Here is a 17570-nt window from a genome sequence, read left to right as displayed (position 1 = left end):
TTTTAGAAGTTCTTGAGTTTCATGGTGATTTCCATATATATTGGTGTTCGATCCGTGGTTTCATATATTATTTCGGTGATCCAAGATCGCGGGGGAGTTTGTATGATGTTTATGTACTTGTATGGATGTTTGGCGAGGAGCCTCGGGTGCTCGAACGATTTTTAGATGCATTTCAGAGTATTTTTGCTGGATTTTTGGTTGATGTTGTAGGTCTCGCAAACGAGAGAATTTTTTTCGCATTTTTAGACCTTGCATTTGCGAGGAGGGACTGTATTTTTGAGGTGATTAGGGCTGGAGAGTTTGCATTTGTGATATCACTAATCGCATTTGCAGACTCACTGATCGCATTTTCGATAATGGCAGACCTTGCTTTTGCGAGGTTATAGTCATATTTGCGGCATTGCCTGGGTTGGTCAGCTTCCACATTTGCGAGTCAAGGGTCGCATTTGCGATGTTTGCATTTGCAAACTCAAGGTCGCAAATGCGACATCCGTAGCTTGTTTATAGCTGGGTATTTCGGGACTTAGCTTCATTATAATATTTTTGAGCCCTAGACTCGGTGGGAGGCGATTTTGAGGAGAGATTTCATACCAAACTATTGCGTAAGTATTTTTGATTATATAACATGATTATTTATGAGATTTAACATGTAAATCATGAGATTTAAAGAGATTTTTTTGGGGATTTTGACTATATTTTGAAATCTTGGGTTCGAGCTGTTGAGAAAGGTTTGGTTGTGATATTTGAGTAACATGTTCGTTATTTATTTTAGTAGGATTATTTTACTATTTCTCGTATTTATTCTTGTTACTTTTGTTTTTGTTATTTCTCTTACTTATTAACTATATAGGTTTATATAGTAGGTGTCTTATCTGTGCCTCATTACTACCTCATCGAGGTTATGATTGACACTTACTGAGTACATTGCATCGGTTGTACTCATGCATATTCAGGCGCTGGTATCAATGGAGTCCCTAGAGGTGCTTAGCTTGGATACTTAGGAGACTTGAGGTAGTGTCATATATCCGATCGTAGACTCTGGAGTCACCTTAATTATCTATACTACTGTTTATTTGTATAAGACAATATTGTATTATTTCAAACTTTGTATTTAGCACTCTTTAGAACTCATGTACTCAGTGATACCAGTCTCGGGGAGTTATGTAGATAGTTGTGATGGTTTTAGACTTAATATTTGATTTAGGAGCTTTCACTCTTTATTTATGATATTATGCTATTAAACGTTTAGTTTTGCTTCTTTTATTATTGTTAAGTGTTGGCTTGCCTAGCAAGTGGTGTTAGGCGCCATCACAACCCGTTGGTTGTGATTTTGGGTTGTGACAAGTTAGTATTAAAGATCTAGGTTCCAAGGGTCTCACGAGTCATGAGTAAGTTTGGTAGAGTCTTGAGGATCGGTATGGAGATGTTTATACTTATCTTCGAGAGGCTATAAGGCTTTTAGGAAGCTTCCCTTTCTTTTCATTCCTTATCGTGCGGTTGATCTGTCTGAAAATTTGAATTTCTCTTTTTCTATTCTCTCACAAATGGTGAAGACACGTTCAACTACAATAACGGATGGCAGAAAGCTAATACCTCCGGCCAGAGCCAGGAAAAGTGGGCCCCGACGTAGATCTAGGCACCAACTAAAGGCCACCTAGTTGCACCTATTGATGGAGCATCCACTGAAGCTCGTGCATGCCCGAAGGCAGTATTATCAAACCACCCGTGGACCGAGAGGTGGATCTATTGATGAGCAAGTTGAGGTACCAGTACCAGATCACATTCCAGAGGGACTTAGCTTGTTTATGCACCAGCTCTTTAGGAGCCCACAATCAAGATAGTGAGCTTTATTGATAGTATGGTCCAGGATAGAGTTGTCCCTATGGCCTCAAAAAGTTCTCAGACAGATGGAGGAGTTTAGACCCCAGTGACTTCCGACGCTGAAGCTGAGCATGTGATTAGGCCTGCGATGTCTGCTAATGAGCAAAATGTGATGACCCGATTGGTCGTCTTAAGAATTAACGCCCCGATCCCCTATTAACTGCTTTCCCCAAGTTTATTTCTGCTATTTTGAGTTGCCGGGATGTTGGATTTTAAGTTTCGGAGAGTTTTGGGATACTTAGTCCCTAAATGAGAGCTTAAGTGTTGGAAAGTTGACCGTAGTTGGAACAATGTAAAGACGGCCTCGGAAATCCGATGGTTCTGTTAGCTCCGTTGGGTGATTTTGGGTTTAGGGGCATGTTCGGATGGTGATTTGGAGGTCCGTAGGTAATTTAGGCTTGAAATGCCGAAGGTTGGATTTTTGGAGTTTCTGGTTCGATAGTGAGATTTTGATCCCGAGGGTCGAAATGGAATTCCGAAAGTTGGAGTAGCTCTGTAGGGTTGAATGTTACGTGTGTGCAAAATTTTAGGTCATTCGGACGAGGGTTGATAGACTTTTTGATGGAAAGCATATTTTGAGAAATTTGGAGTTCTTAGGCTTAAATCCTTGGTTAATTCGAGGTTTCGACGTTGTTTTAGGTGTTTTAAGGATTGGTACAAGTTTGAATAAGGTTTTAGGATATGTTGATGCCTTTGGTTGAGGTCCAGGGGGCCTCGGGGTGATTTCGGAGGGTTAACGAGAAAATTTAGAAAATGTTGTAGTTGCTCTATTTTTGCTGCTTCTGGTATTTTCGCATCTGCGGTTTGGGGACCGCAGATGCGGCGCCGCAGAAGCGGTTGAGGGACCGTAGAAGCGGATTTTTGCCTTTACTTCAGGTTCCGCAGATGCGGAAGTCACACCGCAGAAGCGATGTCGTATCTGCGAAAAGGTAATCGCAAATGCTGTTTCTGGTATTTAAATGAAAGTCGCAGATGCGACGTAGTTTTCACAGAAGCGGGACCGCAGATGCGGTCCCAGGGTCGCAAATGCAGAAATCGCTGGGCAGAACATATAAATAGTTACCTTCACGAATTTGAGGGATGCTTTCACCATTTTCATCCGGGTTTGAAGCTTTTAAGAGAGATTTTTGAGAAAAACAAAGGGGAATTACCTGGAGGTAACATCCTTGACTTCATAACTCATTTTTATGTGATTAAAGACCTAATTAGTGGTGAGAAATTCGGGAAAATGGGTAATTAAGGCTTGAGTTTAAGAGGCCTTTAAATGAGGATTTGAGGGGTCATTTGGACTCTGATTTCAGTGTTCTTATTATGTATAGACTCGTGAGAGTACTAGGTTTCTGAAAATATAAATTTCACCCGATTCCGAGATATGGGCCCGAGGGGCATTTTGGTCATTTTACATAATTTCGCATATTAACTTAGAATTTAATTGTAGAATCAGTTACTTGAAGTGTTATTTACATTATGCGATTGAATTGAATAGATTTGGGCCATTTGGAGTCGAGTACTCATGGCAAGAGCGTGGTTTCAGGTTGACTTTGAGCCGGTTCGAGGTTAGTGGCTTGTCTAACCTTGTGTGGGGGACCTTCCCCTTAGGATTGGTATATTTGGTAACTGAATTGCCTTGTGCGTGAGGTGACGAGCGCGCACTTGTGCAAATTGTTGTAAACCCGATTTTCTTAAAGTATTCATTAGCATGTTTCTTTTCCTGCTTTTATTACTTGCACTGTTAAGCCTGTTGTTAGCTTCGAAAAGCATGTCTAAGTGATTTAATTACTTTAATTGTTCAATCTGTTTACCTGACCTTTGTGCAGCATGCTAGGCTAAAATTATCTGTTGCCTTAATATGAAATTCCCTTCACTGAATATTTTCTTGTGGTCGCTGTGTATTTACATTGGGACTACAGATGTGGGATTTCGGTAGCTCCCCCTTGTCTGTTTACTTTGGGACTGCAGGTTAGATTCCTGATAGACCCCCCTACACATTTACTTTGGGACTGCGGGTTAGATTCCCGATAGATCCCCCTGCACAGTTATATGGAACTACGGGAATGCATCCGGTGAATTCCCCCAGTATTGGGTATTTATATTTGGGGACTACGGATCGAGATTTCCGGTAGATCCCCTACGCATTGATAGTTGGACTACGGGACGGGATCCCGGGAGATCCTTCAGACATATATATGATGGACTACGAGACGGTATCCCGGGAGATCCACTAGATAGTTGTAATTGGGATCATAGGATGGTATCCTGGAAGGTGCCCTAGTTGTTATCTCTGTGTTGAGCTGTATTTCTTTTCGTGGTTTGTTTATCCCTGTTCTAGTTGTTGTGGGTTCTTTCAATTCTATGTTATTTCTTACCGTTGCACTTATTTATACTGTTTTATTCCATACTGTTAACCCTTATATTGTATTTAACCTCAATAGGGCCCTGACCATCCTCGTCACTACCCGACCGAGGTTAGGCTTGGCACTTACTAAGTACCGCTGTGGTGTACTCATGCCTATTCTGCTCATGTTTTTCATGTGCAGATCCAGGTACCGCTGATCAGGTTTACTATCCTTGAGGGAGGCGACCACTCTAGAGACTTCGTGGTACATCTGCCGCATCCCCAGACCGAGAAGTCCCTTTCTATTCCTGCTTTTAGTATTTAGCCCTTCTGTACCTTCCTGTTCTTATTAGACATTCCGGAGTTAGAGCTATGTAGTATTGATCTTAGCTTGTGATTCATGGGTTTCCGGGTCTTGGTTTTATGTTTGGTATTGAGAGTTAAACATGGTGTATGCCGAGCGGCACATTTAAACACTATTACTACTTTATTTCTATTTTAAATTGTTTACTTCCGCAAATTTTGGTTTTTCTTCCGCAAATTAGGATTACCTAGTCGTAGAGATAAGGTTCCGTCATGATGGTTCACGTAGGGCGAACCGGGGTCATGACACAAAAGAGGATGGACAAGTATCAAAAATTGTTCCCTTCTCATTTCATCGGTATGCCTCTAGAGGACACCGAGAGTTCTTTGACCGATGTTATGAGATCTTGTGCAATTTGGGACTGGTTGAGTACAATGGGATGGACTTCACTATTTTCCAGATGTAGCATTTGGCAAAAAGGTGGTGGCAAACGTTTGAGTTGGATAGACCAGAAATTGGACTCAATTTTTACAGCTTTTCTTGGAGAAGTTCATTCTGCTCACTTACAGAGATGAAATACTCAATTAGTTTGATCATCTTTAGCAGGGTGGTAAAACAATCACCCGGTATGAGACAAGATTTAATGATTTGTCTCATCACAACAATCATGATCCCTACTGAGAGGAAAAACATGCTGTTGCACCCTATTTTGCACGAGTCAAAACAAGATTCAACTAGTGGTTTCCCTGTTGATGATAAAAGAGAGTCGCCACTTAATATTTAAAGGTATACTAGGGTACCTATTCAATTGTTAAGATCACTATCCTATTGGTTTGCTAACCGGTATCATTTGGGTAATGGTTCTTATTTTTCTAGGGGAAGATGTTTGGCACCCTCTAGAATCTACATAAGGTAGCTCCATAGGACTTAGACTAGGTTTGGGGAATTAAATGTCTACATATTACTTAGTTAGTGCTTAAAAGTGTATGGCTTACCTTATATTATGCTTTGTAAACTTATCAATTTTGAAAGAGAAGTAGTACATATACCTTGGAAAAGTGTAGGTTTTATTTTAAAGAAAAGCCTTTGAAAACGTCTATACAATTGAAAGAGTGTTTAGGGAAAATGGATTTATAACACTTACTAATAAAATGGGTTTAGGTTTAGAACTTTTGACTTTCGAAACAAAACGACTATTTGTGTAAAGTAAAGATTATTAGGGAAATGAGGTTCAGATATACCTTGGAAATTGGTTTCAAATCTTATACTCAAATTTGAAGAAGAATTGTTTGAAAGATCCTTGGTTTGCGACAATGTTTGCTTGATTTGTAGAAAAAGGCCTGACTTTGGAAATTATTTTCCGATTTTCAGTTTTCTTCTTGTTTTAGAAAGAGAGGCTGTTGACTTTGCAAATATGTTTTAATTCCCAAAAGCTTCATGAAAATTGTTAGTAAGAGTAAGAGTGAGAACTGAATAATAAAAGTGATTAACAAATTAGAATTATTTATTACTAAGTTACAGTACTTCTTTTATCTTTACCTACGTTTTTAGGGCTTGCCTAGGTTATCAATGTAACTTAAAGAGATAAAATAATACATTCAATCAAATATCATCAGTGTTGTATACATATAAGAACAACATCAACTTACAAGAGCGATAGAGGAAAGGAAATGGACTCATGGTAGCAGCTCTGATGACTCCAAGTTCAGGCTAGAAGTTGGGCCTGAGTTCTTTGAGAACTCGGCAGGCCCAATTCAGACACATATATAAAAATAAGAAGAAACCCATTAGACATCTGGTCCAATACAACACTTAAATGCAAATAACATCAATGTAAGGCCCAAGACAGAACTATAACATGCATTAATTAAGAATGTAAGTGAAATTAATGTAAAGTCAAATAGAGTAAAGCAATTTACAATGAAGCCTTTTCTTCCATTTAACACTAAACATAAGGAGATTAGAAAATATCAATAATTAAAGGCTAAAGGTAAAATTCCATTCATGGCCAAGACACCCTTTGGATCCCTGACACTTCAAAGTTCATAAGAGTCTCAAGGACCCCGAGCAGTACTTGTGTCAGGGAGAGTATCTCAACCACGATCTAAATTTTACTCCTAAATACCCTTAAATACTCACACTTACTCTTCCATACTGGTTTAAATGCTAATGAGGCACTCAATATAAATTCCAATATAACATAACAATGACACAAAAACACGTACATTTTTTGTAGATAATTGCTCAGAATACTAGAGATAGCACCAAGGGAGATCATAGCTCACACACAAGCATGTAATATACTGTCATATACTTTTAACAGGCTCAAGAGTACTCAATGAAATCAGTTATAGGTGCATACAAGTAATGAGAACATCAACATGCCAATACAGGAACTCAGAATAATCAAGCCATGTAATATGAGGGGATAGAGGAGATATCATGTTTATTAACCTTGCTGGACCCATTGATAGGTGATAAGTTGGTGTTTTACCAACGTATTATGTCTTTAAGCTTAGATATTTGCTATGTTTGAGTGATAAAATCATATGTTTAATGTCATTTACTTCTATATTACAGGTTCTATGTGATTTAGAAGTGATCTTGAAGAAACCAAGTGAAAACGAGTAAAAAAAAAAGCTAAAAAGAAGAACATCTGAAAAATGGCCTCAGATGTCACAATTGCAACATAGACCTGGGAAATACGAACAAAGGAGTCGTCGCAAATGCGAGAAAAGGCTTCGCAAATGCGAAGTCAAGCCAGTCAAGCTATGTTCGCAAATGCGAAGAAGGACTTCACAAATGCAAAGTCAAACCAGACAGTCAACCTTTGCAAATGCAAAGTCTTGATCACAAATGTGAAGGTCAACAGGAAAGTAAATGTTCGCAAATGCGAACTTTGGTTTGCAAATGCGAAGATCGCGCTTCAGCTCTGGGTACTTCTGTAATTTCATATATTTTGGCCCCAAACAATTTAATACCCGACTTAGCTCATTTGTAAAATATCTTTGGCATATCTTTGGCGTAGTTTCAATCCTTAGACTAGAGAAAAACAAATTTTGGAAGCTACGGTTCTTGCACACACTTGGGTCTTGAAGATTTGAAGCTTTTGGTTGAGAATTTCTTACCCATTTATGTTCATTTCTTCATTTTCTTGCTTTGTATTGTATATCTAAGTGTCTAATATTTATTCCAATACTTGAATCTTGTTTATGGGAATATTCATGTTTAAAGTGTGGATTAAATATCTTATTGTGCTTATGTATTGAATGAGTTTTATTTATTGTGAAGTGAGTTATTGTATCTTTAATTATTCTTGTTCTTTAATGTTTCCAAAGGGATTAGCTAACCCTAGTATTTGCTCATTAACTTCAAATTAATTTTGGAAAAGATTATTTGGGGTTGGAAAAGATTAAATAACAAGAAATTGAGGCTTTAACTCTCATTTTATAGATTCTAACTAGGGATAGGATTGAACTACTTGTAGTCATAATCGGGTGTGCTTAATCTCTTAATTGTTTTAGGGATAATTCAATTAGAAAGTCTTGTTAGTCTTCGAAAGAAGCTAGTATAGAATTATTACCCGAGGCAAATTAACATAAACTCGCTCATGTTTGTAAAATCATGAAATACATTTGATCATTACTTGAGTGTAATTCCCCGTGTATCCACACTTATAGCAATTGATCATTTTATTTGATTTCTAGGTTAGTTTACATTTTTGCATTTAGTTATGAATATTTTCAAAAACCATTCTAAGTGTTTGGTATTGCATAATAAGTGATAATTCTACTTACAAGCCTAGTCGCCTACATATTGTTCTTTGTGGGATTTGACCCCGACTCATAGTTGGGTAAATTATATCGCATGCGACCGTATCCATTTACTTTTTAGTAGTGGAATTGGATGTCATCAAAATTGGTGCCATTGCCAGGGAATAATTTGGCGTATTTAGGTTGTTTGAGAAACAAGCGTAAGTGTTTTGGTCCAAACTTGTGAATATCGGTGTAATTATCTTTCTTACCTTGGTCTATTTTTCTTGTTTGTTTCTTGTTTATTTTCTTATTTTTTTGAAAAATGGCATCATATAATGAAGATTGGTCGGATGGTAGTTGTTTATACTTTGATAATCCTTGTCCTTATTGTGGAGGACCACACTCGTGGCAAAATTATTTAAATTCTCCCGGGGGGCGGATTGTGCGCATAATCTCAAACCCATGAGTATTTGTGATAAGTGTGGTCGGCAAAATGTTCATTGGGATAATTGTGCTTATTTGTCCTTCCCTTCCCCATTGCCCCGCTATGATGATTCTACTTTTTGTGATAAAAATTATAGGAATAGGGAGGTGGAAGAAATTGAGCATGGTCAAAATGGAGAGTTCAAGCTCATGTTATAATGCCTACTTGAAGGAGGAAACAAAGAGCAAAGTGCCTTGGAGGAGCTTTTGGAAAATAGTCTCCAAAATGACTTGACGCTTGAAAGGTTGAACTTACAAATGGGAGAAATGATTGAAGCTTTAGAGGTCCAAAAAGCCTCAAAAGTGAATGATAGCCAAGAACCTTCCTTAGAGGTTGAAGCCGAAAATTCTTCTTTGGCACTTGATCCAAATCAAGAAGAACTCTCAAATGCTCAAAATAAGAGGATAATGCTTATGTTGGAGGCCATTCTTGAAAATGAAGAGAAACACAACTTTGCATTCGAGGACTTGAAGCAAGTCTTGACTCAAAATGATGAGAATATCCACACTTTGGAAGATCAAATGAAAATATTGGTTGAGGCTCACTATGCCCACCAACTTGAGAGTGTGGAAAGAGGTCAAGAAGAGTCCGACTTCGAGAAAGAAAGTGAGATTTATTTTGAGGAATCAAGAATTGAACATCCGCCAACTGACTCCATGCTTGTTAGTGATGCCGAGAAAAATATGGAATTAGAGTCAACCGGTGTAACTGAAAATATGGTTGAGATTGACTCTAGTCCGGGGGAAAAAGAGGATGTCAAAATCCGGGAAGAATTGTACTTTGGAGGTTTGATGTCACATTTCAAGCATTTTTCAACATTTGAATTATGTGGTGATATGGGAATTGAACTACACGAGTCAATCAGGGATTGTGAGGAGGAAAGACAAAGGCCATACATCTTACAATTTGAGGTAACAAGAAGGAAAAATGACATTCCTCACATGAGAGCCAAGAAATGCGAAACGAAAAAAATTAAAGTTTGGCTTGATCATCAACTTACCACCCCAACCGCTCGTGGTCACAAGCTTGATTCCAAGTTGGGTGTCCAATTCATATCGTCCAAGTGGTGAGAAAAGTGGTAAAGTTTATCCGCGTTGTGCCACGACGTTAAATGCGACGCTTGGTAGGAGGCAACCCATCGTTTTTAAATTTTTTTGGTCATTTTTGATTTTTTTAGAATAGCTTAGTATATTATTTTTCACTAATCTGCCAAGTTTTAGAATTTTTTGAGTTGATTTGAGCTGGTCGGAGTGGTCCGAAGAGCCAAAACTAGTAGCTGCTGAAATTATAGAAGCAATGTTCACATTTGTGAATTTGAGACCTTTGTAATATCGAGGAAAGTGTAACATTTGCGACCACTGTTGAAACTTCAAAGTTTGCAATTGCGAAAAGCGGGTCACAAATGCGACATCAGAGGGCTTAAACGGGTATGTGTTTCATTTTGAACAAAACTTAGAAAATTTGAGGCTCTTTAAAAGATACACGACCTTCATCTTCATCACTCTCCTAACTCTCAAAGTCCACAATTTTTCACTCCTAATTGCAAGCATCAAGGTATGAAGGCTCAATATTTGTGCTCTTACTGTCTATTACTTCGTCTTCTTCTCTCCATGTGCTACCAAATACTAGGGCTTAACTAAAATTTCCTTTTCTGTGCAAAAAATAGTTTGGAAACAACAGAAACTGTGTTTTCATTTCTGGGTGAGGTTGGTTGAGAGTGTGAGCCTATTTCTTTGCTTGAAAAATGGGGAAGTCTGAGTACCCATGGCTTTGTGAAAATAGAAGTTATTGTGTGTGCTTTCTATGTGATTGATGAAAGGACCAAATGAGATTCTTGGCTAAATCATTGAATTTTTTTTCAATTCATGGTTGTGTGTGAAGTCTATTGCATGATTTTGTGCTTAAAATTGATTGGGTTATCTAAAAGTTTGCTTTTGTTCAAAACGTTTTTTGGGGCTTGGGACTGTTCTCTCAGAGAAGATTGACTGGGGATGACGAGATCGAAATTGCGAAGGCCTCTTCGCATTTGCGAAGAGGTGGTCGCAATTGCGAAAACTCTCAACTCTAGCCACCTTCACAATTGCGATCTCTTGGGTTTCTTGTTGCCTTCGCAATTGCGAAGAATTGACCACAATTGCTAACTCTGTTGCCTTCGCAATTGCGAAGAAAATGTCACAATTGCGCCATTAGAGAGTTGTGAGTTACAGACTTGAAATCCTAAAATATTTTTTAAGGATGGGTTTTGACTGTCCAATCATTTCTTGACCATATTTGAATCATTTTGCAATGTTTTTATAGCCATACCATGTTTTCACTTCAATCCTTTATTTACAGGTATCGTAAGCTGAAAATGAGCTCTAACTCTAATGAATCCCGAATGACAACCCTTTGGATGCAGAGGAGAATTATGACCAACACCGGTTCTTGTCATTGGAATTCTAGGAACGGTACTACACTGAGCTGATTTCAAAGAAAGTTCTACCGGAAAGGGGTATAACGCTGGATAAAGTCCTGGAACGTCTTCTCGAGTTCCATCAGAGGCTTGTATACATGGGATGGAACTATTTTACGCCTTAACCTTGCAGAGCCAATGAGCAATGCGTGAGGAAATTCTATGAGAATCTTCCAGCCATCAGGTTAAAGAAGCCAAAGATGAGGATTCGCGGCAAAATGGCACATTTCGAAGCTGAAGCTGTGAACCAAGTCTATCATCTGCATGACCATGACATGGCCCCATTCCGTGTAAAAGATTGTGCCTCAGGAGAGTGGTTGGTCTCAAAATTGTGCCCGGGTGTAGATGTTCTATGGGCATCTGTGAAGAGAGGGATCACATCCAAAGAATTCACTACCAAAGCAAAAATATGGCTGGCTATCATATGCAGTCACATCTCCCCTGCAGGGAATGTATGAAATGTACTAGTGACGAGAGCTTAAATGATAGCCTCCGTTCTTGATGGTATTCGGCTCAACGTGGGTGAAATTTTCATAAGTGACCTGAGGGAGTATCTGACTCTTGGGGGTCAATCACTGATGTTTCCATCTCTCATCACCAAGCTGTGCCAACTTGCTGGAGTTCAGGAGGCTCCGGGAGACAACTGGATTGATCCAGAAAAGCCTATTCAACCATTGAAGAAAAGAGAAAAGCGCGGCGCCGTCAAGAGCAAAAAGAGAAAGTTGGGATCTTCTTCTCAAACTGATTAGGGTAGCCAACCATCATATTTTGAAGGAGGACCATTTGCTATGCTTTCTGAGTAAATGTGACAGATTCGTGACCTAGTAGTTGGCATTCCACAGGTACCTGGGGAAACATCTGAGGGACCCGCTGTATTAATTTCAATGAAAGAGTTTCAAAATTATCTTGATGATTAAAATAAGCAGGGGGATCACCTTAAGAAGCTGGAGAAGGCATACACTGATTTGGCCACGGTGCACAGTAATTTGAGCAGTTCTCATGACAAACTAGCAAATGCACATACCAAGTTGAAGAAAAGGGAGAAGAAGAGAGATAAATTCTTCACCTGCATGTTGAAGGGTGTGAAGGGGTTGTGGAAAGTTACAAAGCTTCAAGACCCAATGCCATCGACCGATCCGGAAGATGATGATGATGCTCCAGTTCATTGGTCCGAGGAAGAAGAAAGGGAGGAAGATATGACTGAGTCCGACAGCGAGTCGAGCACTTGATGTAGTATTCAGGGAGCACTTTCCACCATTTTACTATATTTTGTTTAGTTGCATTGGGGAAATTGCAACATTTCTAGTTGGGGGTGGCTTCGTGTATAACTGTTGATCTTGTATAACTGTGGATAACTGTGAATATGGTAGATTGGTATTTTTTTTGTTTTCATGTGATGTGTTATATTAGTATGTTTACCATCTTCTTGAATTTTTGTTTTTATATATAGTATGTTTTATTGACCTGATGTTCATTAGCTTCTTAATTCTTTTTAAAATAGTATGTTTTATTTTGGTGGCGATATACTTGGTTTTCTTTATACCACGGTTCTTTTTCAGAGGATGCCATTTTTTTTTTGCTCTTAACGGTGCCGCCCTCTCTTTTTTCTTCAATGGTAGAATAGGCTTTTCCGGATCAATCCAGTTGTCTCCCAGAGCCTCCTGAACTCTAGCAAGTTAGCATAGCTCGGTGATGAGAGATGGGAACATCAGTGATTGACCCCCAAGAGTCAGAGGTTTGGGACTGTTCTCTGAGAGAAGATTGGCTGGGGACGACGCGATCACAATTGCGATGGCCTATTTGCATTTGCAAGCTTTGCATTTGAGAAGAGGTGGTAACTCTCAGCTCTAGCCACCTTCGCAATTGCGACGAATTTATCGCAATTTCAATCTCTTGGGTTTCTTGTTGCCTTCACAATTGCAAAAAATTGACCGCAGTTGCGAACTCTGTTGCCTTCGCAATCGCGAAGAAAATGTTGCAATTGCGCCATCAGAGAGCTGTGAGTTACAGACTTGAAATCCTGAATTTTTCTCTAAGGCTGGGTTTCGACTGTCCAATCATTTCTTGACCATATTTGAATAATTTTGCAATGTTTTTCATAGCCATACTATGTTTTCACTCCAATCCTTTGTTTATAGGTACCTAAGTTGAAAATGAGCTCTAACTCCGACGAATCCCCGAATGACAATCCTTTGGAAGAGGAGGATAACTATGACCAACATCGGTTCTTATCATTGGAATGCCAGGAACGATACTATGCTGAGCTGATTTCAAAGAAAGTTCTACCAAATCGGAACGTCTTCTCGAGTTCCATTAGAGGCTTGTAGGCATGGGATGGAACTGTTTTGCCCTTTAACCTTGCAGATCCAATGACCAATGGGTGAGGGAATTCTATGCAAATCTTCCATCTATCATATTAAAGAAGCCAAAGATGAGGATTCGCAGCAAAATGGTACATTTCAAAGATGAAGTTGCGAACCAAGTCTATCATCTGCATGACCATAATATGTCCCAATTTCGTGCAAAAGATTGTGCCTCAGGAGAGGGTTAGTCTCTAAATTGTGCCCGGGTGTAGATGTTCCATGGACAGTTGAGAAGAGAGGGATCACATCCAAAGAATTCACTACCGAAGCAAAAATATGGCTGAACATCATATGCAATCACATCTCCCCTGTAGGGAATGTATGGAATGTACCAGCGACGAGACCTTAAATGATAGTTTCCATTCTTGATGGTATTTGGCTCAATGTGGGTGAAATGTTCATAAGTGAACTGATGGAGTATCTGACTCTTAGGGGTCAATCACTGATATTCCCATCTCTTATCACTGAGTTGTGCCAACTTGCTGGAGTTCAGGAGGCTTCGGGAGACAACTGGATTGATCCGGAAAAGCCTATTCAACCATTGAAGAAAAGAGAAGAGCGCGGCGCCGTCAAGAGCAAAAAGAGAAAGTTGGGATCTTATTCTCAAACCGATTAGGGTAGAAAACCATCATCTTCTGAAGGAGGGCCATTTGCTATGCTTTCTAAGGAAATGCGGCTGATTCGTGACCTAGTAGTTGGCCTTCCACAGGGACCTGGGGAAACATCTGAGGGACCGGCTACATACATTTCAAAGAAAGAGTTTCAAAATTATCTTGATGATCATAAGAAGCAGGGGATCACCTTAAGAAGCTGGAGAAGGCATACACTAATTTGGCCATGGCGCACAGTAATTTGAGTAGTTCTCAATACAAACTGGCAAATGCACATACCAAGATGAAGAAAAGGGAGAAGAAGAGAGAAAAATTATTCACCCGCGTGTGGAAGGGTGTGAAGGGATTGTGGAAAGTTCCAAAGCCTCAAGACCCAATGCTATCGACCTAGCCGGAAGATGATGATGATGCTCCAGTTCATTGGTCCGAGGAAGAAGAAGGAGATGAGGATGTGACTGAGTCGGATAGCGAGGCGAGCACTTGATGCAGTATTCATGGAGCACTTTCCACCATTTACTCTATTTTGTTTAGTTGCATTGGGAAATTGCAACATTTCTAGTTGGGGGTAGCTTCGTGTATAACTGTTGATCTTGTATAACTGTGGATAACTGTGGATATGGTAGATTGGTATTTTGTTTGTTTTCATGTGGTGTGTTATATTAGTATGTTTACCAGCTTCTTGAATTTTTGTTTTTATATATAGTATGTGTGAGCACGTGATTTTTGCCCTATATGAATTACTCCAACAAATTTAAAACAAAATAATTTCTTTCAGCGTTTGCAATTTTGTTGGATTTCGTGACATTTTCTGTTAATTATTTGCATTTGTCTGTGCACGTTTATTTTATTTAATTCAGGGAAAATACAAAAAATATGTTGCATCTGCATTTAGGATTTAATTTTATATTTTTAGAGTAATTAGCAAATTAGTTTGTTTTATAAAAAATGAAAATCACAAAAATTAATTCATTTTGCATTTTTACTTTTTAATTTTGAATTGTGTAATTTTTCTTTAAATTTAGGATTTAATTAATTATTGTAAATACCATGATGAGTGATTAATCTAATTGGGTAGGTTAATTTAGTTAAAAATTATTGTTAATTAAGTTAGGGTTTATATTAATTTTGGGAAAAGAAAAAGAATTGTGAAATTGAAAAAGAAAAGGAAAGAAATAAGAAGACCTAAATCTGGGCTCAAACCCAATCCAACCCTCCCAGCCCAAATAATAATCATCCAATACCCGGCCCAAACCCATGTTTTGACCCGGTCGGTTTCCCCCCAGTACCATACGATGCCGTTTCATTAAGATTGATCTAGGCCATTGATATTGCTTGATCCAATGGATCAGAACTGGGGGAAGGTTTAATATATATATGTCCAAACGCTACCCTACCCCCCGGTCTCATCGTCCCAACACACCCCAGAAAATCCCTCGTCGCCTCCGCCCTGAACCGCCCGCCGGAAATTGTCTCCGCCGGCGGTGTCGGTCCAATCGCTGTCAGATTAACACCATAGATTCCCCTCCTCCTTCTCTTTCCAAGCCTCCAAATCCCCACCCTCAAATCCTAACCCAACCTCTCGAATCTTGAATCAAAAGGAATGACCAAAACCCTAACGCTTCCAATCAACCCCAAATTAACACCACATAGCCACCATGACCCTCTCATATCAAATCCTCACTCCGTTTCCCTCGAACCTTGCCGGAGCTGCTCGAATCCTAAATCTGAGATCGACCCCTGAAGTCCAGAAATCATTTCTTTATCGGACCTAGTACATGCATGGTCCTAAAGCACTGTTCGTCGAGTCTTGAAGTTCGGATTCAAACGATTGACCTTAGCTTTGTTAGGGCTTTTTATCTCCGATGGATTTCGAATCTGAATCGGTAAGCTCCTTTCTTCTCTTGCCTTCTCTTCTTTTTTTTGCTGTCTTGTTCTCTTCCTCCTTCCCCTTTTTCTTTAGCTTAGTCTAGTTCGGCTGAAACTCTATTAATCTTTCGAGTTTGAATTGGTCTTCCGTTCATTGTCCTTCTCTTATTCATATCTCTCGTTTAGTCGCCTAGTTAAATTAGGGGTATTTTAATGATTTGGCTAATTTCTTTCTTATTTGCGTATAATGATCAGTTGACTAGTGTAGGTTTTAATTATTGAAATCTTTCAAGTGTTTGCCTTCTGTTTGTTAACTGATTTGATTTAGTTTGGGCTTTGAAGCCATTGCAAACCTCACCCCAAAGGGGTTGATTTGGGTCATTGGGTCAGAATTTAGCCCAAAATTTGGTTTAAGTATCGGGCCAGTCTGACCCAGTTGGTTTCCTAGAGTAAATTAATAGGGCATTCGGGGATAGTTTAGGAAATGGAGGAAGGGGAATCTTTTGTAACAAGAAGGGGAAGCTTCTAGGAATCTGGGGTGGGGGCTGTTTTGGTAATTGGTTAATCACGTTAAGGGTAATTCAGCAAAAAAGGAAAATCAGGTAAGGATTAGTTAGCAAAAAGCAAAATTAAAAAAAGGACTGAATGGCAAAAAACATTTCCTTAGGTCTGCCCTATTTGCTTGCCTATAAAGGCATCTTTTCCTTGCCATTCAAGGTAGAGGGGAGAGAACTAAGAAACTCAGAAAAAGAGAATAGCTAAAATTTGAAAAAAAAGTCACTGTTCCATTGAATACATTTCTGATTTTGTTTGAATTCCAACTTGCTTAAGGCAATCTTTGGTTCAATGGGTGTATGAGATGGTTTGAACTTGTTCTTCTTTTAAAGTCTGGGGTTGAGTTCTGGGTCAAGGTTACTCTTTCATTGGTTATTCTTGAGCTGGTTTCACTGTCCTACTGTTTGAATTTGGGACTCTGTTCTGTCGCTGCTGCCTACTGATCCTTACTCCTTCTTGTTTTCCCCTTGTTCCCTGGTACTCATTCGACCTCAAATGACATGTTGAAATGGAAATGAGAATGTTGATGATACCATGTTATATGGTAGATTATTTCTGATTATTAGGTTCTGTACTCATGTGACCCTTGTTAATTAACTTGTGGTTATTTACCTCGTCCAGATTTTGGTTTAGGCGTTTGAACAAATTCATTGCATGTTACTGTATTTTGATAGCTGATTTGAATGGTTGTAATACTTTAATAAAGCCCCTGTTTAGTTTCAATGTTGATTAGTAGTAATTATGACTTTAAGATGCATAAGATTGGCTGTTCTTTGAGCATGAAGTATGCTATGTTACAATACAGGAAAATCTCTTACTTGATTTAAGTGAAATAGCCTGTGTTTGTTTTCTTTTCAAGGTTTAGAGTTAGGCAGCTCCAAGTCCATTGGTGACTTTAAATTGTTGATTAGTAATAAATGAAGTCTTTCTGAAACTTTAAAGTGTTTTCTTCTTGCTGGAAATT

Source organism: Nicotiana tabacum, chromosome 18 (assembly GCF_000715075.1).
Source record: "Nicotiana tabacum cultivar K326 chromosome 18, ASM71507v2, whole genome shotgun sequence".
Lineage (NCBI taxonomy): Eukaryota > Viridiplantae > Streptophyta > Magnoliopsida > Solanales > Solanaceae > Nicotiana > Nicotiana tabacum.
The sequence above is the reverse complement of the archived record's forward strand: the minus strand, read 5'-3'. Positions refer to the sequence as shown.